This window comes from Perognathus longimembris, chromosome 17 (genome assembly GCF_023159225.1).
Source record: "Perognathus longimembris pacificus isolate PPM17 chromosome 17, ASM2315922v1, whole genome shotgun sequence".
In the NCBI taxonomy this organism is placed as follows: domain Eukaryota; kingdom Metazoa; phylum Chordata; class Mammalia; order Rodentia; family Heteromyidae; genus Perognathus; species Perognathus longimembris.
This window is the reverse complement of record NC_063177.1, coordinates 4,042,509-4,064,986: the sequence shown is the minus strand read 5'-3', so window position 1 is coordinate 4,064,986 and position 22,478 is coordinate 4,042,509. Positions and strand designations below refer to the sequence as shown.

At 39.6% G+C, this 22,478-nt stretch overlaps 1 protein-coding gene and 1 long non-coding RNA gene across 2 annotated transcripts in view; both read left to right on the top strand.

The window, feature by feature from the left end:
- The window catches only part of Hs3st3a1 (heparan sulfate-glucosamine 3-sulfotransferase 3A1), an 88,909-nt gene that overhangs the window by 38,798 nt on the left and 27,633 nt on the right, over window positions 1-22,478 (top strand).
- LOC125366538 lies at window positions 5,797-8,888 on the top strand. The gene is made up of 2 exons (XR_007213861.1): window positions 5,797-7,559; window positions 8,817-8,888. It is a non-coding gene; the product is annotated as an uncharacterized LOC125366538 (long non-coding RNA).

Sequence of the window (22,478 nt, the reverse complement as noted above, 5' to 3'; positions counted from 1 at the left end):
AATGCTCCTTAAAGTTATTTGTCTACACAATCTATTTTATATTTTATATATTTTATTAATTCAACAAATATCTTTGCATGTATGCATGTCTGTGGGTGTGTGCCTGTACATATGTCGGTTTATGTTCCTGTTGGGGTTTGATCTCTGGGACATATGCTTACCTTCCTTGCTTTACCATTTGAGCCATGCCTCCTGACTGATATTTTCTTGGTTCATTGGAGATGGAGTCTCACAGACTTTCTGCCTGGGTTGGCTTTGAACCACAGTTCTCCAAGTCTCAGCCTTCTGAGTAGCAAGGATTCCAGATGTAAGTGTCTGGCTCATTCAACACATATGCATTGAATATTCAATCTTGAGCACACATTCGAAGAAATGTTGGTATTCTAGAGAACACCCTTTAAGAAATGCTGGCCTTTTTCAACTTCTATTCTTCGCAAGTGAGGAGATGAAGCTTACGAATCAATAAGGTTTTAGTAAAAAGCAAAAGTCCAAGAAAGAATTTAGAAAGGAGGAAATGAAGAGCCAGATAGAGCTGGCTGTAATGATATATGGGTTACTTCTTTTAGGGGAGTCATGTAAATATCAAAGTCCAGACAAGATGCATATGCATACACCTCATGGGTGATGAAGAGTCTAACCTTAGTCTATTCTTAATGTGGTGAAGTTGGAGAGATAACATGGGTGGAGATGATGCAGAGAAATGCACATGCATCTCCTGTACTCAAGCAACCCCTGAAGCTAGTGAGATGTTGGAAAGGTCTCTTCACCTGCTAGTCTTGAATTTTAGGTCGGTTACTTTAGCAGATGTAGGCACAAGTAATAGAAGGTCTTCAAGACCTCATTGGAAGAGTTGATGCCATCTAAGCTGCAGCAGCTGCAGTCATTCATTTCCCTAAGCTCAAGGGAGTTACTTCAAGAGGTCACAGGGCCATAAACTAAGGTGGAGTCCAATGGAGACTGGCAAAAGAAAAGATAACTAAACCAAAACCAAACCCTCTTATACTCAGAGTGTAGTGCCAGGGAGAAAGAAGAATCTCGTCTTCCCGAATAGCAAGGGCCACTCAACAGAAGAGGAAACAGAAATCAAAGCTCTACCATGATGAGAAGCAAATCCTGCAGGAGCTGTTTGGGAAGAGGCTCCCTCTGGAGCACACGCTGATGGCCGTGCATTGTGCATATCCTCTCACAAGGCTCATTACTTGCACACTATCTGGTGTCATTAAGATATCAATTTCACTTAAGGATATCTGCATTGCAGTTTAATTATGTCTGGGTAGGGCTTGGTGTTTATTCATGGCAATCTTTGGTAGTTATCAGACACCAGCCTGGAGATGCAAGCACAGCACCCGAGGAATGCTAATGTTCTTCAGCCTGCCACTCCACCCAGCACACATGCCCATTATTCCCAACCTGATTATTTCAATCATTAAGAACACATACATCAGCCTCCTTCACTTGAGACTGCCACATGCATTCGTCTCTCCATAAACAATCATGTGACAAGGACCCTGAGAATTGATGTCCTGGGGGGAATTGCCCAACTCGAGTGGGTCACAGGATGCAGCAAGCGGAACACTTGTGTAAGCATCAGTGTTTCATTAATCAGTCCAGGACAATGACCCATAGAGCGGGCACCATGTTCATAAACAATAACCTATCAGGTGCCTTTGTGTTGTCGGAGGCAATGGCTGCCTGTCTTTCTATAGGATACCGCTTTGCAGCTCCTCTTAGAAAACCTGGGTCTCTGCTTATTCTATCACCCGATCCATTTATAATAATTACTCCTGTGCCAACAAGCAGAGAGTGGCAGAGGCTCAGCATTGGTAGAAGTACCATCTGGTCCTCATTGCTCACCTGAGGCTCAGCCTCCTCTCTGACGTTACTTCTTTGTGAGCCAAATGGAGAACACAGAGATGCTGGGCTGTACCACACACAGGGCCTGGAAAGTGATGCACGAGAGAAATGAGAAACACTGAAAAACAAGCAAACAAACAAACAAAAACCTGTTCTCGGGAAGACAGCCCTCTCTCCAAATAGAGACTCATGGACAAGAAGTTTTACCTAAGCTGTCAAGGGTATCCCGTGACCTTCCAGGTGTAGGACTGGTTTGTGTCCTTTTATACTCAAAGTTTTTCTAACAGCATTTCCCCATCTCAACCCACTTTGGAAAAGAGACTCTTGTGTTCAGCTTCACCTTGGCTTTTTTGTCATCGTGTTTCTGTTGTAATGCAAACTCCACGAGTGCATTTTTTTTTTTTTTACTATTTCTGTATGATGGCCTTTTCAGTGGACACAGATTTTACCTTGGTATTTTTTTTCAAAAATCAAGCATGAGTAAGAAAAGTATTGCTTATATATTCTAATTGTATGAATGGAAAGGATTATACTTTTGAAAATATATTATTCTTTTCCTGAAAGTATTTTCATCTTACAGCACATACAGTGTAATGGTAATGGTAATGGTGATGGTGATGAGGGCAATCATGATGGTGTTGGCAATAACACTACTACTGTTGGTCATGGTAATAATTATACTTTCTATTCATACGCATCACTACTATATTCATTTCTGATGTTCACAAAATGTAAATGAGTTTTTGTAAAATGATTTGAGGTAGTAAAAGACCCTGTGGGAGTTATTCAAGATCAGGAGCTAGTTTGTGGCACCCTTTGAAGAGATGTCTCCCTGTTCTTACTTTTCCCACCTTAAAGCAGCATTAAGCCACAGTAGCCTAACATTCTTTGCGATAACTGAAAGCCTGGAAAAATGGTTGATTCCTTTGGGTATTATAGTTCATTGTTATTCTCCTAGTGAGTGACTTTAACAGTTACAAATTATGATTTTTATCATTGACCTCAAATTGTGACTATTTCCAAGCACCCTCCAAGCTCACTTCAGATAGTTAAAGATAGCCATTGTGTCTCTCCTGAAAGCTAATTTCAGGTGTCTAAGTTAGTTGGCAACAATGGAGGGGAAATCAAACTGATTTTTCTGTCTATTCACACATATACTACTCAACGCAACAGTTTCCATAGTAGGTTCTCTAGCAGACCCCAGTGGAGTGTTTTCTTACCCAACTCAATTCTGGCACTGCCCACTGAAGATGCCTTCAGAGGACACCGGTCAAGGGCTCGCTCCTCCAAACTGCCACCCACTTCAAGTGCCAGTTTCTATAGCAGGTTGTGGCATGTACATAGAGGTTCCCACAGCCCTACCCTCGACTCATTATTACAAACCATATCACAGAGGACAAAGCAAACAGTCAGATGGAAGAGGTGCATAGGCCATGGCCTGTGGGGAGGGGCTTGAAGCTTCTGTCCCTTCTCCATTCACCTCCATGTGCTCAGTTATCTCAAAGTTCCTCAAACCCTGTCTTTCTAGGATTTGATAGAGGCCTCATCATGAATGCGTGATTGGTTACAACACTGGCAAGTGGAGATGAATTCAACACTTCTCCCTTTCTTGGTGGTGGGAGAGTGGTGGTAAGAGGGTGGAAATTCCAGCCCTGGGATCTCATGATTGTCTCCCTTGACTGTCAGTCAGACTCATCGCAGGTTATCTGGAAGCTCCAGCCATCAGTCCTTAAAAAAAGACACATTACTTAATAAATGCCCAGTGTTTTAAGAACTGTGTTTCATGTGCTTCATAGCCATTCTCATTTCCTTTTCAGAGAAGTCTGTCTTTAAGTCTTTAGCCCACTTATTAATGGGGCAGTTGTTTCTTTGAGAATTTGTTTTTGGTGAACTTAATTTTTTGAGCCCTAAGTATATTTTAGATATGAGGCCCTTGTCTGTTGTATAGACAGTGAAGATTTTCTCCCAATCTGTGGGATTTCTACTTATCATGCAAGCTATGTTTTTTTGCATGCAGAAGCTCTGCAGTTTGATGCAATCCCATTTGTCCAACCTTACTTTGATTTGCTGTGTTTCTGGGCCTTTATTAAGAAAGCTTCGACCCATGCTAAGGAGCCCTAGTGTTTCTCCTAATCCTTCCTGCAATATTTTCAAGGTATATAATTTTACCTTGAGGTCTTTTTTTTTTTTGGCCAGTCCTGGGCCTTGGACTCAGGGCCTGAGCACTGTCCCTGGCTTCTTCCCGCTCAAGGCTAGCACTCTGCCACTTGAGCCACAGCGCCGCTTCTGGCCGTTTTCTGTATATGTGGTGCTGGGGAATCGAACCTAGGGCCTCCTGTATCCGAGGCAGGCACTCTTGCCACTAGGCTATATCCCCAGCCCTTGAGGTCTTTTTGATCCATTTGGAATTTATTCTGGTGCAGGGTGATATATGTGTGTGTGTGTGTGTGTGTGTGTGTGTGTGTGTGTGTGTGTGTGTGTATTATTGGTGAAATGGGTGATATATATATATATGTATATACATACACAAACACACATGGATCTAGCTTTAGACTTTTACAGGTATTTAACCAATTTTTGCCAGCACCATTTGTTGATAAGGCAGTCTTTCTTCAATCCTAATTTTTTTAGCTTCCTTATCAAAGATTAGGTGGCCATAGGTCTGCTGGTTCATTTCTGAGTCTTCATTTCTATTCCATTGATCCTCAGGCCTGTACTTTTGCCAATAACAAGCTGTTTTTATTACTTTCATTTTGTAATAGAGTTTGAAGTTTGGTATTGGTATTCCTCCAGCACTGTTCTTCATGCTAAGGATTGTTTTTGATATTCAAGGTCTTTTATTGTTCCCTATGAATTTTTTTATTGCTTCTTCTATTTCATTGAAGAATGGTGTTGGGATATTGGTGGATATTGCACTGAATTTGTATATAGCCTTTTTCAGTATTGCCATTTTCACAATGCTCAACATCCCTGGCCATAAAAGAAGTACAAATCAAAACAACATTGAAATTCCTTCTCACTCCAGTAAGAATGTCCATTATCAAGAAAACTAATAACAATAGATGCTGGCAGGGATGTGGCCAAAAGGGAACCCTACTGCACTGTTGGTGGAAGTGTAAATTTGTTCAACCACTCTGGAAAGCAGTATGGAGGTTCCTCAAAAAGCTAAACATAGAGCTCCCCTATGATTCAGCAACTTCACTTCTGGGAATTTACCCAAAGGATCACAAACAAGACTATACTAAATCTACCAGCACAACCATGTTCAATGAAGCATTATTTACTGTAGCTAAAATATAGAACCAACCCTTGATGCCCCTCAGTAGATGAATGGGTCAAGAAATTGTTGTATATGTATACAATGGAATTCTATGCTTCTATCAGAAAGAATGACATTACCCCATTCATAAGGAAATGGGAAGACTTGGGGGAAAAAATCATACTAAGTGAAGTGAGCCAGACCCAAAGAAACATAGCCTCTATGTTTTCCATCATTGGTAATAACTAGTAGATGTCTAGGATAATCTTAGCAGATGATCACAATAGTTCAATAGCTATGTACAAATGAGCACATAAGATGATGGTAAGTGAAATGAACAAGTTATGGAAGCAGTCGGTTTATCATTGTTGCTATTATTTTTAATGCACTATGTGAAATTATTTTCTTTCTTTTGTTTATCTTCCCTGTGGTCTAGCCCCTGTTGTTACTGTATTTGATTTTGGTACCCTGGGTATTGTATATATGTTTGTCTGGATCAGGGAAGGGAAGAGGAACATCAAAATGGTGAGACAAAGGGTAAAAAGTGAACCAATGCAATTGCAATACTTACAAGAAAGTATACCATAAACTAACTGTACAACTTAGGGAGAGGGGATTGAGGAGGAGGAAAGGTGGTAGAAAAATGAGGGAGGAGGTAACAAGTTTGACAAGAAATATACTCACTACCTTATGTATGTAACTGTAACCCCTCTCTAAGTCACCTTGATAATAAAAGAAAGAAGGAAAAAAAAGAAAGAAGAAAAAAAAGTAAAGAAAAAAGAAAGAACTATATTCTAGGAAGAAGACCCCATAGGTGTTCCGATAATACAGTAACACAGGCTGGATGGCTTAAATAGCAGGAAGTTATGTTGTTACCAGTCTGTATATGGGAGGTTCAAGATGGAGGCCTGGTGTCTCCTGAGTCCCCCTTTGTACATGGTATACAGATGGCCTTCCCCCTATATAGGCATGCTCCTGATATCTCTTCCTCTTCTGTCAGGTTATCAGATTTATTGGATTGAGATCTCACTCTTAGGCTTTCATTTACACACTCAATTCCTTTGAAGCTATTGGGAGTTGGTGCTTAAATGTGTCACATTGTCAGGGATATGATGGAGACCCTGGATTATCTCTATTTCTTTGATATACCTGACAGAATTTCCATACTTACATTTATACAGAAACCAGAGAAAGCCAGGTGCATTCACAGGCAGGGACGATTGGGGAGGGGAAGAAGGGGACTGCATGAGATCCCTGACCTCCATTTTCTTTCTCCAAGTGGCCAATCAGGGATTGTGTGCACAGAATGAATGTTGTATAACAAAATGGCCAGCAGATGATCGATCTTCTGACCAAGAAGTCCAAAGTCTCAAAACCTTGAAAAACATTGAAAGTTGTCAAGATAGACACCAGGGCTAAGATTATATAGAAGAAAGAGTTCTCCAGGGGCAGTGGGCCTCGTGGAACAGACTATGTGGCTGCCTGAGATGTAAGATCTGAGTAACTCCCCTTTCATGTTTCAGAGCAACTGGGCTGGGAGCTTGTTTTCATAGAATATATTGGGAAGATAAAGTGGGTGATTACATAAACTGGCCCTTCTTTTTCCAACATGTGTACTAAGAGTGAGTGAGACAGTGATGAATTAGTGGGGATGAGGTTAGAATAATTTAATCAAAAAGAGGTGGAAATGGGGTCTTTAATTCCTAACCTTTGGAGCTAAGGCTAAAATCCATTAATAGAACACAGATTAAGAAATCCAAAGTAAAATTACTCAGCATTACCTCTAGTGAATCATTCTGGCAATTGGGTCAGAATTAACATCTGAGAAGTCTTTGAACCTTTATGGCTGGGATTTTCCACTCCCCTGGCTTGGCTTTGTAGCATCTTTTAGTGGAGGAGATAGTAAATCTTTGGCAGCCATTCAAAACTCATTGAAGCCACAGGGTAGGTCCTTGCAGCCAGCCTTTGAGGATCTAAGGGGTCAGACGTGAATAGCTTTTACTATAGTTTTCAGTTTAAAAAAGTCTTTAGGGGGACAATTGTATCACAACATACAAATTGATTTAGCAGGATTTCCAAATCCACATGCATTTCCATCAGCAGTTGATTTCAAACATTTGAGGCCTTTCGTTAGAACTATTGTTTTGTCAAGTGCAGTTTTACACCAAGAGAAAATAAGCAAAACTGATTCAGAAAATTTTTTTTCTGTTTAAATATGAATGTGGGGTCCCTTCAATACTTTGAGTAGCTACTGAGGGTGTGAATGCTAGAACCTTCCAAGACCATGCACTGCATACTTTTTCTAGACAATATAATGTCCATCCAGAGTGAGTAACCTGTCTATAAGCCCTAGAAAATATATGAAGGAAAAATGATCACAAAGTAGGAAGACACACTTTCCTTAAGTTTTGAAAATGCTGGGTTGTTTTCAAATGTAAATGCAGAGGTTTCTCTTTTCTTTCTTTCTTTTTTTTTGTTTACGATTTCACATGGCATGTTGAAAGTAATTACAACAGTGATATAACAGTTGTTTCCATAACATGGAGTTCATTTCACGTAGCATCATCTTATGTGTTCATAAGGGTGCTATCGGGCTCTTGTGATCCTCTGCTGTGACTAGCCTAAACCTGAGCTAATTATTCCCTATGAGGGAGACCATAGAATCCATGTTTCTTTGGGTCTGACTCACTTCACTTAGTATAATTTTTTTCCAAGTTCTTCCATTTCCTTATGAATGGGGCAATGTTATTCTTTCTGATAGAGGCATAAAATTCCATTTTGTATATGTACCACATTTTCCTGATCCATTCATCTACTGAGGGGCATCTGGGTCGGTTTCATGTTTTAGCTATGACAAATTGTGCTGCGATGAACATTGTTGTGCTGGTGGCTTTAGTGTGTTCTTGTTTGTAGTCTTTTGGGTAGGTGCCCAAAAGTGGGGCTTCTGGGTCATAGGGGAGCTCTATGTTAGCCTTTGAAGAATCTCCATACCGCTTTCCAGCAGAGTAGTTGAACCAGTTGACTTTCCCACCAACAATGAAGTAGGGTTCCCTTTTGGCCACATCCCCTCCAACATTTGTTATTGTTAGTTTTCTTGATAATGGACATTCTTACATGGGTGAGATGGAATCTCAATGTTGTTTTGATTTGCATTTCTTTTATGCCCAGTGATGTAGAGCACTTCTCCATGTGTCTCTTGGCCATTCTTATTTCCTCATCAGAGAAGTCTCTTTTTAAGTCTTTAGCCCACTTGTTGAGGGGGCTGTTGGTTCTTTTAGGACGGAAGAAAGATAGCCTCTTTAACAAATGGTGTTGGAAGAACTGGTTCAACACCTGCAACAAACTAAAACTAGATCTTTATATATCACCCTGCACCAAAATCAATTCCAAATGGATCAAAGACCTTGAAATAAAAACAGATACCCTGAAAACACTTCAAGAAGGAGTAGAAGGAACACTTGGGCTCCTTGGCACAGGATGAAACTTCCTTAATAAAGGCCCAGAATTGCAACAAATCAAAGAAAGGTTGGACAAATGGGACTGCATCAAACTGCAGAGCTTCTGCATGGCAAAGGACATAGCTTGCAAGATAAACAGAAAGCCCCCAGATTGGGAAGAGATCTTTACTGGCCGTACAACGGACAAAGGCCTCATGTCTAAAATATATGCAGAACTAAAAAAATTAAATTCCTGCAACGCAGAGGTTTTTCTATCAGCAAGAACATTGAAAACTGACTGTGTAAAGGAAGTTGCCCCAAAAGGCATATTTTCTTTTTAAAAAATCAATTAATCCATCAAGCCAGAAAATGTGATAAATAGAAGGAAACTTCTGTCATTAAGGGCAATAATTGCCTCAAAGCACCTCCCAAATTATGAAACATTTTCTTAATTTGCTTCTACTCATCGATCTGGGACCCATCAATAGGACATGAAAAAGGGAAAGCTATCCTGGTCAGTATCCAGCTGTTAGTGACACATATCACATTAGAACATTATAGCATTGTTGCTTGAGGAGATTATGGTCAATCCTAGAAGCTTTGGTAATCACCTGTCAATTAGAAACCAAGGATAAATATATACTTTCCCTTGTTTAACAGCATATTTCAAATATACCTAAGCTTCATCCCATAGAACTACTTCTGATCAGAAAACAAAGAGCGAGTTTTTCAGTCTTGGTCTGCAATTTGAAAACATTTCACACAGAGATAATTTTGGTTTGATTACTAAGGCCATACTGGGAAGCAGAGTATTCTCTATTATTCTACATTGGAAAATTTGGAATATTCTGGAATAGAATCATATCCGACATGGTTGGTAGTGTTTTGTTTGTTGTTGCCTATTCTAGGCCTGAGGCTTGAACTCAGTCCTGGATGCTGTTCTCTAAGCTCTTTTGTTCAAGACTGGTGCCCGACCACTTGAGCCATAGCTGTACTTCTTGCTTTTTTGGGTGGTTAATTGGAGAGAAGAGTCTCATTGGCTTTCCTGCTTGGGCTGGATTTGAACCATGATACTCAGATCTCAGCCTCTTGAGTAGCTAGGATAACAAGTGTGAGCCACCAGTGTCTGGCATGGTCAGCTTTTATAATGAGGGTAGAAGCTAAAGAGTGTATAAAATCAGAATTGGCCCTGAGAAGCCTTTAGATTCCTGGAAGCTCAGTGAAGAATAGTATATATTTTTGTCCATGGAAATTTAGCTGACATCTTCCTTTTCCTGTGATATTAGAAGCCATGGCCTATTTTGAACCCAGGGAAGGTGCATAAATAAAGGAAGGGTTGTTGAGTAGTTGGTTGACTGTGTTGAGGAATTGCATGTCATCAGATATCATGTTCCAGTTTACTGTTTAATCCACCAATGGGACTTGAGACTCAATACATTTGTAATAGGCTGGGATCCGAAATTAGAGGAACAATAGGGGTAGGGTGAATGATTGTTTTCCAAGATCGACCAACAGTTCCTCTCATGCACATTTGCTCATTCCACTTCTCCAATCGAGATTCAGGACCTGCTTACTTTCCCTCAAGCAGATCTGATGATTCTCATTGACCAGCTGCAGGTGGCCCATATGAACCTGTGACTGAGTCTTTCAGAAGCCTGGCAGCTTCTGCTTAGGTTTGCTTGGAGTCCTCGGCCTCTGAATAAGGAGGGAAACAACCCTGCAAGAGAGAGGCCCACCCAGTCCCCAGTTCTTGGCCACTGCGCAGGCCCCTGGCATGTGAATGGAGCCTTCCTCAGCATTCTCAACCATCTCCCATGACAGGAAGTACAAGAACAAGGAGCTAAGTTCTCCCTTGCATTTCAGAACTGGGGCAGAGAAATGCTTTGCATTATTTTGAGCATTTAATTTTAGGCTACTTTGGTATATAGAAATAACTTACGTATAATTGATCATGAAATTCTGATTGATTTTGTTTCATACTCTTCTCTAATTCATTCCCCACCTCCTTCCCTTCCTCCCTCTTTCCCATCCTCCCTTCCTCCCTCCCTCCCTCCCTCCCTCCCTCCATCCCTTCCTTCCCCCCTTTCAGAGAGGCTCTTGTGCTTTGGAATTCCCTGCTATTGTGTAGTATCTTGGCAAGGGAAATAATTAAAAATAAACAGCAGAGTCTTTCTTAGGGGTGGAACCTGTATAGACTTCCCTTCAGCCCAAACAGATGATGGGACTGTAGGATCTAGCCCAGAATCCCTTGATGTGGTTCTTGGCTTTGTATGAGTGGTCACCAATGCAGGGGGTACATTCATAAATTTCACATTTTGATTATTTTACTGGTGCTTGGGTCTTGGGTTCATTATAAAAAAGACAGTGGCAGGTGGCAATTATGTTCAAAAGGCTTCAGAAATTGCAGACAGAATGGGAGTGACAAGGATCTGAAGTGGGAAATAAGGCAATTATAGGTTAATCTGGGAAAAGAAAATACTACCATGAGAAAATAGCAAGATGCAGTGTCTACGTGCATCTATTGCTTAAGCAGATCTGGATGGATGGCATTCTGTCAGTCATTGAGCCATTTCAGCCATTGAATTTAACTAAGCTTTCTACAAATTACAAAATAAATTTCTCTGGAAAAAAATTAAAATAACTATGTAGAAACAGATAGCATCTTATCCATCCAATATCATCATGACATTCATTTCCTGAAATACTGTGGCTGGATTAAGCCATGCCATGACTATTAAGCAGTAAGATCTACTTGTATTATTTATAATACAGTGTAGCACTCATGGACAGAAAACACATGTGTCTCTTCCTTCCTTCCTTCCTTCCTTCCTTCCTTCCTTCCTTCCTTCCTTCCTTCCTTCCTTCTTTCCTTCCTTCCTTCTTTTTTCTGTTTTGTTTTTTTTTTTTGTACCATGTACAGGTGTTTGAACTCAGGGCTTCCCACACTAGCTTAGCTTTTTCCTCTCAAGGATGGTATTCTCCCTCTTGAGTCACATCTCCTCTTCTGGCTTTTTGCTGGTTAATTGGAGGTAAAATTCTCACAGACTTTTTTGACAGGGTTGGCTTCAATCCATGATCCCCAGATTTCATTCTCCTGAGTAGGATTGCGAGTGTAAGCCACCAGTGATAGGCTTAAATAGTTCTTAATAGAAAACACTTTTTTAAAATGTTGGTAATAATTATGGTGTAAGTACAAAACCCACATAAATTCATCTAAGCTTGGATTTTAACTTTACTCCCATGTGATGGCACCAAGTATGGGTGAATGAGGCAAAGGTTTCTGGTACTTTGGCATAGCCTTCTAGCTGTGAATTCTAGGGAAAGACTTTGGCACTGCCCCAGCCTCCCGCTCCCTACCCTACCAGAAGCAGCTTTACCCTCCACTGACAAACACCTTCTAAGAGCTCTCTGGGTGACATCAGTTCTTTCTAATACCTGAAAGAAAATGGAATGGAAGGATTCAATTACTCATGTGAAAAACGAACCTCTGACCCAGCATTTGGCCATCTTTAGGGTGCTTGTTTAAAAACTGAGTTATAGGTGCAATTCATTTGCCAGAGACATAAGCATTAATTTCTCTCAAACCAATCAAGATTTGGAGGACAGAGTAGGAGGGAGCAGAGGGAAAATAAGATAATAAGCGCTTCATGTTGATTTATTTACCTTTGTGTTAAGTATCAGAGACAGCACGGGGACTGCCTCAGGAGCCTGGAAGAGCGATGGGGAGCTACAGAAGGAAGGATTGCGGGTGGCTTGCCAGATGCAGAGTCAGATTGTTGTTCTTAGATGATATAAGATTGCTTTATTTCTCTAGCTGCTTTATAAAAATACATATGCATAAAATATGCCTGGAGATGCAGCTGGAGTTAGTGAAGAGCTCTGTTCTGTTTATCTAGGAGAGGTTTGTATTTCTAACTGGCTTGTCCATTAGCTCATTCCTTACGTCATGATAAACTGAGCCTGCGCATAGTGAAGCTGGAGCAGTGATTTCAATGTGTTTGGTTCTGGTACTGCGTGAGAGATTGGCTCGCGGCCCACCTAGACAGATGGATGAGTCCAGAAGCACAGTGTGTGAGCTATCATAGTTCCAAGGGAGGTCCTGTCTTGCAGACCCAGTGTCAGATTGGTTGTTAGTGTGTGTGGGAAAGGCAGAAGACCAGGAACGTGTGTAGTCTTCTCTCAGACAATAATTAATGAGCTCCTCGCAGGACCAAGGTCATAATTTCTAAGTCCCAGCACTCTATTAACATATGGGATGCTTTAAAACCATGCAGTGGGAAAAGGACATGCTCCTCAACAAATGGTGCTTGGAAAACTGGCTGCGTACATGCTGGTCACTGAAACTAGACTCCTGTCTCTCACCTTATATAAAAATCAACTCCAAATGTACCAAAGATCTTAATGTATGATCTGAAACTACTACAGGGAAACCTGAGGAAAACCCTAGCAGAAAACAGGCGTAGGTAATTATGGCATGAATAAAAGCCCACTTTCTCAGAAAACAAGCACAGGAATTCACAAGTGTGACTGCCACAAATTAAAAAGTTTCACAAGCAAATGAAACAATAACAGAAGCGAGAAACAATCCACAGAATGGGAGAAAAACTTTTACCAGCTCTTGGAAAGGTAAAGAATTAATGTCTAGACTATCTAAAGAACTCAAAAAGTCAAATAATAAAGGAATAAATAACTCAAGGAATGGACAAATGAATTAAACAGTTCTCCAAAGTACAAGTGACAAATAGATACAGGGAGAGATATTTCACTTTCTTAGCCACAAAGGAAATAAACATAAAAAATGACACTAAGATTTCTTCTCATCTCTATTAGGAAGGAATGGCCATCAAAATTACAACCAACAACAAATACTGGTGAAGATGTAGGGGGAAAGGAACCCTCATATACTGTCAGTGGGAATGTAAACTAGTGCAACATAATGGAAGTTGGTATGGAAGATTCTCAAGAAACTAAAAATAGATATACCTTATGACTCTGCAACACCACCATTGCGCATATATTCCAAGGAGAATAAATGGTTGTAGAGGAGAGATACCTGCATGCACTTATTTACTGCAATGATTCTGTCACAATCGCCAGTATATACTCTGCCGAGGTGCCCAACACCCTATGAATGGATAAAGAAAATGTGGCACACCTATATCATAGAATATTCTGTCATAGAGAGAAATGAAATTATGTCATTTGTTAGAACCTGGGTGAAACTAGAGACCATCACATCAAATGGAGATAAGCCAAGGTCAAAATACCACGGGTTTTCACTCATTGGTAAACTAGACTTAAACATGCATGCATACCTGCCTGCATGCATACATAAGTAAATATCATACATACATATATACATACATATGTACATGCTGTTTTTGTACTGGTGGATCTGAGAGAATGAGGAGGTGGGGAAAGAAAAATGGAGGATGAATTACATAAAAATGCAATGTGTCTATTTCTCAAGGTGGCTTAAGGAAATGTATTGAAAGCTGTTGATAAGGAAAGAGTGACGGGAAGAAAGAAAAAAGGAGGGGATTAATTTATATGTGTATGTATATATTATATGTTATATATTACTGTATCTACTACTATTATATATACTATATATGTAATCTACTACTATACCATATGACATGCCTGCATGAAATGCCATAATGAAACACCTTTTTACAGTTAATATATACTTTAAAAATGACAGGAAAGCAAGAGAGACTCTGTTGGGAGAATAATATGGGTGTGAACGGAGAGGATAACAGAGAAGGTGAATGAGGAGAATATGGTTAAAGTATTATATTTGCATATTTGAAAATAGAACAATGAAACCAGTTGAAATTGTTTTAAGCAGGGGGAAGAAGATGACAGAAAGAGATAGAAGGGGTAAGTTTAATCAAGTGTATGAAAGCAATGAAAGCAATGGGAAGGTAGCAATGAAACCTCTTGCACAACTAATATATGCTCATCAAATGGTTTCTTTTTCTTCTACAAAAAGGAAATCCAGAGGTTTTTGTTAAGAAAAAACTGGGAGATCTAACTCTAACATTAAGCCAAGGTTGAGCCCTTCTAAGCATGGGAGCAAGGGCTCCTGACTAGGGCCCGTCTGACAGCACAAGTTTGTCCTATAGCCCATTCTGACTTCATCATTTCATGACAACTTTCCATGTGTTAAGATCAAGCAAAGAGAAGAGATCAGCCTAATATATGGGTATACTTGGTAAAGAATGTTATCTATTGGTACATTTGAACCAGTCATAATTCCAAGGACTATCTGCTCTTCCTGAGAACCACACATGTGTGCATAATGGGCCAAGGACCTTCTTGTGGATCAAGGATGTGAGGAGAAGAAAACTAGTTGGCATTGTTTCATGGAGCAAAAGAAAGTTTATTCTAACAAAGAGTGTATTTGTCCCTACTTCTAAAATGTGCATTTGCAATGGATACTTAGCCAAATGCTGATGGCTAATCAGAGGCTGGGCTCTGGAAGATCACAGTTTGAAATCATCCTGAGCACAAAAAGTCCAAAATAAACGTCATCTTAAAAATAACCAACAAAAATTTGCACTTGAGGAATGACTTCAAGTGGTAGGACAACCAGCTAAACAAGCAAGTCTAGTGGGCTTCGAAGCTCTGAGTACAAAAATCTGAGTACTTACCACACTTCTAAAACAACATATACTTCCTTTTGTCCCCAAGTAGATTTTGTTTAATAGAATAAGCTCATTTGTTTATGACCTAGCATTGCAGACAAAGCTGACAGGTGTATACACTTGAAGAGAGATCTTGAAAGTTAAATGCCTGCATTAATGCTGAACTCTGAAGTTATACTTTTCAGAGAACCAGTGAGAATTCAGTGAGTCTAATTTTCCTTGTAGGAATAATAAATGCATCATGGAATTCTTTCACCTACACATCTTGAGTGCTGAGAAATTTCACTCAATGGATCCCTCACTCACTTCAGGAAAGATCTGGAGTTGCCAGAAACATTGATATTTTGCTTCCTGGACCTTAAAAAAGTATGTACTAACTCAACAAGGATTATTTTATTGTGATATGTCCCTAATGCTTAGAATTTGCTCTAATAAAATTCATCCCTCAGTTATTTTAGTCTAAATGAGAAAATCTGATATAATTCTGTGGATTTGTTCTCCCTTCTCCCCTTTTATGATGTAGTGTCAGGAAAACTCCAAAACCCATCTTTTAACATAGAAAAACCAATCTGGGTGTGCTTTGGACCTTTGCTTTCTTTTTGTTTTAATGGTTTATTTATTGTAAAAGTGATGTACAGAGGGGTTACACTTTCATATGTAAGGCAGTGAGTACATTTCTTTTTTTTTTTTTGGCCAGTCCTGGGCCTTGGACTCAGGGCCTGAGCACTGTACCTGGCTTCTTTTTGCTCAAGGCTAGCACTCTGCCACCTGAGCCACAGCGCCACTTGTGGCCATTTTCTGTATATGTGATGCTGGGGAATTGAACCCAGGGCCTCATATATACGAGGCAAGCTCTCTTGCCACTAGGCCATATCCCCAGCCCCAGTGAGTACATTTCTTATCAAACTTGTTACCTCTTCCCTCATTTATTTCCCCACCTGCCCCTCCCCCATTTCCCTTCTCCTCTCCCGAGTTGTACAGTTGGTTTATAGCATATAGTTTTGTAAGTATTGCTGTTGCATTGGTTTGTCTTTTATCCTTTGTCTCTCCATTTTGATGTTCCCTTTCTCTTCCCTAGTTCCAATAAACGTATGCACAATACCCAGCGTACTAAAATAGTGACACCAGGGGTAAAACCATGGGAAAGAAAGACAAAAGAAAATGGCATAATTTCATAAGGTACATTGGACATAACAACAACAACAATGATAAATCACTTGTTTCCATAACTTGGAATTCATTTTGCTTAGCATCATCTTATGTATTCATATGTATTGAGATATTGTGATCTGCTAGGATTACCCTAGATGTGTACTAATTATTACCAGTGAGGGAAACCATAGAATCCATGTTTTATTTTGGGTCTGGCTCACTTCACTTAGTACAATTCTTCCAAGTCTTTCTGTTTCTTTGCGAATGGGACAATGTCATTCTTTTTGATAGAAGCATAGAATTCCATTGTGCATATGTACCACACTTTCTTGATGCAAGTCAATTAACGTAATTCACCACATCACTACAAGCAAGGTCAAGAATCACATGATTGTTTAGATGGGGGAAAGCATTTGACAAAATCTAGCACCCATTTATAACGATGAAAACTTTAAAAACCTGAAAAAGGAAATTAAAGCAGAACTAAGGAAATGGAAATACCTCTGATGCACCTCAATTGGGAGGATTAACATAATAAAAATGGCAAAACTGTCAAAAGCTATCTACAAATTCAAGGCTTTGCCCATCAATAGTCCAACACCATTCTTTAATGAAATAGACAGAGCAATCCAAAAATTCATATGGAACAATAAAAGATCATGAATAGCAAAAACAATCATTAGCAGGAAAACAGTGCTGGAGGACTATCAATGCCAAACTTCAAACTCTATTACTAAGGGATAATAATAAAAACAGCTTGGTACTGGCACAAGAACAGGCCTGAGGACCAATGGAATAGAACTTTGCTTTCTTTTGAAAGAGGGAGAAAGCTGATTTGGGACCACAGACATTTACCACATGGCATTTGGCTAGTGCTTATGAGGTTCACATTTTACTTTTTTTTAATTCATGCACTTAATATATACAGTTTATTCTTGTTATTCACGTGTTTGCAAATTTGTATAAGCACTAAAGTGTCGTTGCAACTCCAGAATCAATGCAAAGCTGTGCTTTCCAAGCCATATGCAAACGTCCATAAAGCTGTGAAAAACTGGAGATACACAGCTGCGATAGAACAAAGTTGAAAACTCTGCCTTCTCTTCTCGCAGATCTTACACTACAAATTGTCTCCTTATGAGTCCTAGGTAGTTAACTTGCTCTTCACATATCATGGTCCTGAAATGCTGGCTGTTTCTGAGCACTAGAAAGCCTTGAGATGTATTTATGGAGAAAACAGGTATTCAATAAATAGCCTGAAGGCATATATAATAGCTGTAAGTTCCATGGTAGCAAATCAGTGAAGTTACAAACTGAATAGCTAAGCAAAACGTATGACTAGGGCCTGTCAGGGACCTAACCCTGTATTTCTCCCAGGAAGAACTGGTTCAATGTCCAATAAGTAAATATTTGCAATGGCTTTAGAGAGCTTAACTACTTGGAATAAGTAGCCCTGATTGTAAATGTTCAGAGTCCCACTGCTCAAATACCCTGAAGGATACAAAGGAAGATACAATGTCCCCTATTATCAAAGGGTTAGTATCAGTACTTGACTGTTGAATTTATTTTAGGTACTTCACAGAGTCTATTTGCTCTAATTCTCTAGTTCTGTACTTTAGACATTTGGTCCACTAATAGAAACAAAGGCTCACTTCATGCAGCTAGTAAGTGGCATAGTAGAATCTGAACTGGGCCCATTCACTGTTCATATCATAATGTTCTATCTAGGTAGCCTAGAAGGAAATTTATATGCTGCCATTTTATCACAAAATTAGTATTTATGAGTACTGAATTGAAAAAGAAAGTAAAATAGATCATTTTTGATAGTTTTATTTTCTTTATGTGCTGGTCCTGAGGCTTGAACTCAGGGTCTGGGTATTGTCCCTGAGCTTTTGTGCTCAAGGCTAGTGCTCTACCACTTGAGCCACAGCTCCACTTTCCTTTGCAGTTAATTAGAGATAAGGGTCTCATAAACTTTCCTGCCATAATCCTTAGCTCTAGGATTACTGGTAGCTAGGATTACTGGTGTGAGCCACCAGCAGCCAGCCTATTATGTGTGTTTTGACTTATGACAAAAAAGGAAGAAATAAAGCAGGTTATTTTCAGTGATAGAATAGCATGTAGAAATTCTATATTACGTCGTGGATAAGGGTGTGTGTGTGTGTGTGTGTGTGTGTGTGCGCACATGCACACATGTAAAACACTATCCCATTTACTAGTTGCAAATATTTCTTGGAAATATTTAGCAGAGATGACTGAAAAACGTACACTAAACCCAAAATATCAGCGCCTGACTGCTGCGTGCTGCTTAGGGTGGCCACCACTGCTGTCCCGAAGTTCTCGGGTCCAGATTGGCATCTTGCAGGTTGTGATAATCCTTCCTCACTTCTGACATCCTGTCAATAGGTACTAACAGACGGCTTCTTTTCTCCCACACTCCAGGTACTCCTATTCCTTCTCTGTGTGGATTTCTGGTTTGTTTTCTTTCTGACCCCCTCACACCTTGAATTCTCCAGGAAAACTCAGCCTATAGATTCAGTCTCCTTTGTGACTTAAGTCTTCAGCTTGCTGCTGAAGTGTTAAAAGCTTGGTTGCGTAGTTTCTGGAACTTTGATTTCCTCTTTAGAACTAACTTTTCACCTTCTCCAGGCTTCAGACCATACTCTGTCAGTATGAATCAGGAGCTTTTCCTGGGCATCTCTTGGTTCTTCGGTTCTTCCTTGTGTTCCTTTGCTAACCAGAACCACTCAGCATTCTCTCCTGTGAAATGGTGGCCTTCTGGTTACAAATGAGGTCATAAGTGAATAAATGATCTAGGTGTGCAGGAGACCCTAAGTCTGAGTTGAACAGCCCCTTTTGCATCTGTGCTAGTAATTACCTAAGAAGTCACTGGCGAGCCCCAGTCCTCAGCTTTTCTGCCTCAGAGGAGGCTGCTTTTAACTCGTCTTACTGATTATGTTTCTAAAGCAGCTTGATTTTCAACTCTAATTACCAGCCACTAATTCAAGCTTGGCCTCCTGATCATTCATCTTGTAAGTGTTGGGCTGCTGAATTCCATTTGCTACCCTGTCCTCTTTCCCTTTCCCTACCTCCTCCCCTTGATGTGGCCAGCATAGTGAACTTGGACAATTAGTAAATGCTGAATCATTGAGTCTGTGAATGAGACAAAGTCTGTGTGAGGTATACAACTTCCTGAGTGGGTTTAATGGGAAGCCTAAAGAGATTTTTCACAGATTCATGGGTTTTCAAAGGAGAAATTTGCATATTAATAAGAAGCTGTTCAGACTGATTCACTTAATGTGTTTGGAGTAAGTATAATTAAATGTCAAGGGAGATATATCATGAAGTAATGAAGCTGAAGCCAATTTATCAAAAATAAGGTCTGGGGAGAGACATTTCAAATAATAAACAGTTCTCTAACCTTCCTTTTTAAGGTGATTTGCTTAGTCTGGGCCAAGATTTACATGGGGTTTGAGACTTGGTTCAAACAAAGATGCTGGGAACAAGGCAGGGGCTGGGGAAGGGGAGAATGAACATTTTTCCTATTCAACTTTATAACATTCACTGAGGTCTTTCCTGTCTGAGCCACTTTTAAAGGGGACAAAACTTACTTAGTTATCCATTCTTAGATGCTGGGATGTGGTTTGGATCAGTTTCCAACCACCCCCAGCAAATACAGCTGCCATTACAACCTCTATATTGAAGAGAAGGGGGGTAATATAGGCATTCCAGAATAGTATCTGTATAAACATGTATAAACATGGATGAAACCCAGACCCTGTGTTCTTGATACTGAGGAGTGAGTGGTTTATTAATGAGTATGTCTAAGGAGTTGGCCTCTGAAAAAAACCTCAATGTAAGTTTTGCTGTGAATTTATTTGCAAGAGGAGTTTTGTAGCACATTTTTGTAGCCATCATCATTGTATTTTAGTTTCTTGATTTTGGGTTGAATTGATCAAACTTATTAGATGGATTCTCTTGATTCTAGAGGATATTAAGGTGACCCTGATCGTGTGGAAACAGTTAATAGCACCTTGATTTAATTTTGTCAGAATGGGAAGAAAACCATTGCGTTCATTTCTAGAATAATCAGAGCCCTTGATGGACCAGCCCAAGAAAGTCTCAAGGGAAAAGAGGAGAGAATTGAGTCATGGTCCCTAAACCACTGGGTGGAAGAGAGGAAGTACCAGCTTCATTCTTATGTGTCAATCACAGAATGAAAAGCCACATGCAGAAATGGAAATAGTGAGTTGTTTGCACTTTTTCTAATTGATGTTGTGCTGCTTTGTGGTCCCCAAGAGAAAGCAGCAGGGAATGGCTTCATTAAGTCCTCAATACAACTTGAGTTAAATTTTGGGTGCTGAAAGGTTCCCTCAATTTCCAGAGACTGAACTCTGAGAAGCACTGAGACTAATCTATTTTGTACCTAACCCCAAATTTTGTTTGTGAGTAGTTTTTAGAAGTTAGTATGGGGCTGGGAATGTGGCCTGGTGGTAGAGTGCTTGCCTAGCATTCATGAAGCCCTGGGTTTGATTCCTGAGTACCACTTATATAGAAAAAGAAGTTATTATGACCTATTGCCTCTGTAGCAGGGTTGCCTTCGCTACCTACCTATTTTGGGCTCAAGTTCCAAGATTCTTCCTTATCACCTAGTAATTTGGGATGCTATACCTTTTTTTTATCTACAAAGTAGAGATAAAAGTACCTATCTTGTTTGTTTTTTGTGAGAATTAGAGACTACATCATCTGTCTTCTTGTTATTTTCATTAATTTTTGACCACAAGTCCTATCCTGTTTAGATCTATGATTTGTATGCCTTAAAAAAAAAGAAACTGGAGACATTGGGCCATGCTCCTTCTTCTCGATTCCTTCAAAGTTAAAATTAAGAATTAGATGTCAAAAGGGATTTTGTATGCCTAATCTTTAGCGAACTGGTTGTTGTATCTATTCTGAGCAATGGAAAGAAAAGTATTTCTTTCCTGTGATCAAGCCCTTGCTCATATTCTTTTTGCTGATAGCCAATTGATTTCCCTCTATGAATGATTATATAGTGTTTACAGTGAGATAATGATGGATGGATGCATTGTGTGTGGATGGATAGACAATTTTGTAGTAGATGAATGATGGGTTGATAGATGGATGATGGATGAAGAGACAGACAATGGTTATAGTTTCAAATGTTTATACCATTAGAATTCATACTCTTCAAAGGAAAAAGCATAATGCTAACTCTTGGCATATAAACTATGATGACTAAAGATTAGTGGGACCCACCTGTTTAGCCACCTTCTCACCTTGTAAGGAGTCCCTCAACCATTTCTGAAGGAGCTCTAGGCTGTGTTCATCCTAGTTTGAATGCAAACACCATTGTGCTATATTTTCTCTAGCTATATTGAATGGATTTCATCACTGATTTAGTAATATGAATTTTCATCTCATCACTAAAATGTACAAGAAGCATAAGAATGTAATATTATGATCACAAGCAGTAAGACAATTTTCTATTAATATTTCTCCCTTTTGCAAAAGGGAGCTCTTCTTCTGTGTACATTGGTTGGGAATCCAGCCACCTAAAAGCCTTGAAATTCTTACATATATATTCAAAGGTATGTTCCCTTCACAAACATCAAGTTGAATATTTTCAAGCCCCACAGTTGAGAATTTCCACTGAGGGATCAGTTTGGAAGGACCATTCATCTACCTTATCAGGAAGGAGATGCTTTTGAATTCCTCAAAGTCATCCAAAAAATGCATTTCTTGTATTGTTATTCTATAAGAAATATCAGTGGGGAAAGTAGGAGAATGTTGTAGCTGAATATAAATAGGAAATGAATTCATCAACTGTACATGGATGTTCTTTTGCAGCTTTTTCTTTGTGGGCTATGTTTCTAGGGTTCACAGTGAGAAATAGAATGGGATTTATCATATACAGTGTTTTTCACATCACTGAGAGTATCTATCATTAAAACCTCATAGGTCTCTGTGTTCCTTGGCACACAGTTTGGGAAAGGATGCTCTTGTTAATGAAAGCAACTTTTTTGTTGTTAGTCATAGGGTTTGGAGCAAAATATTTAAAAAAATATGAAAGTTCATCTAGGAAAAATGGTCTTTATTGTCACAATTTAGTCT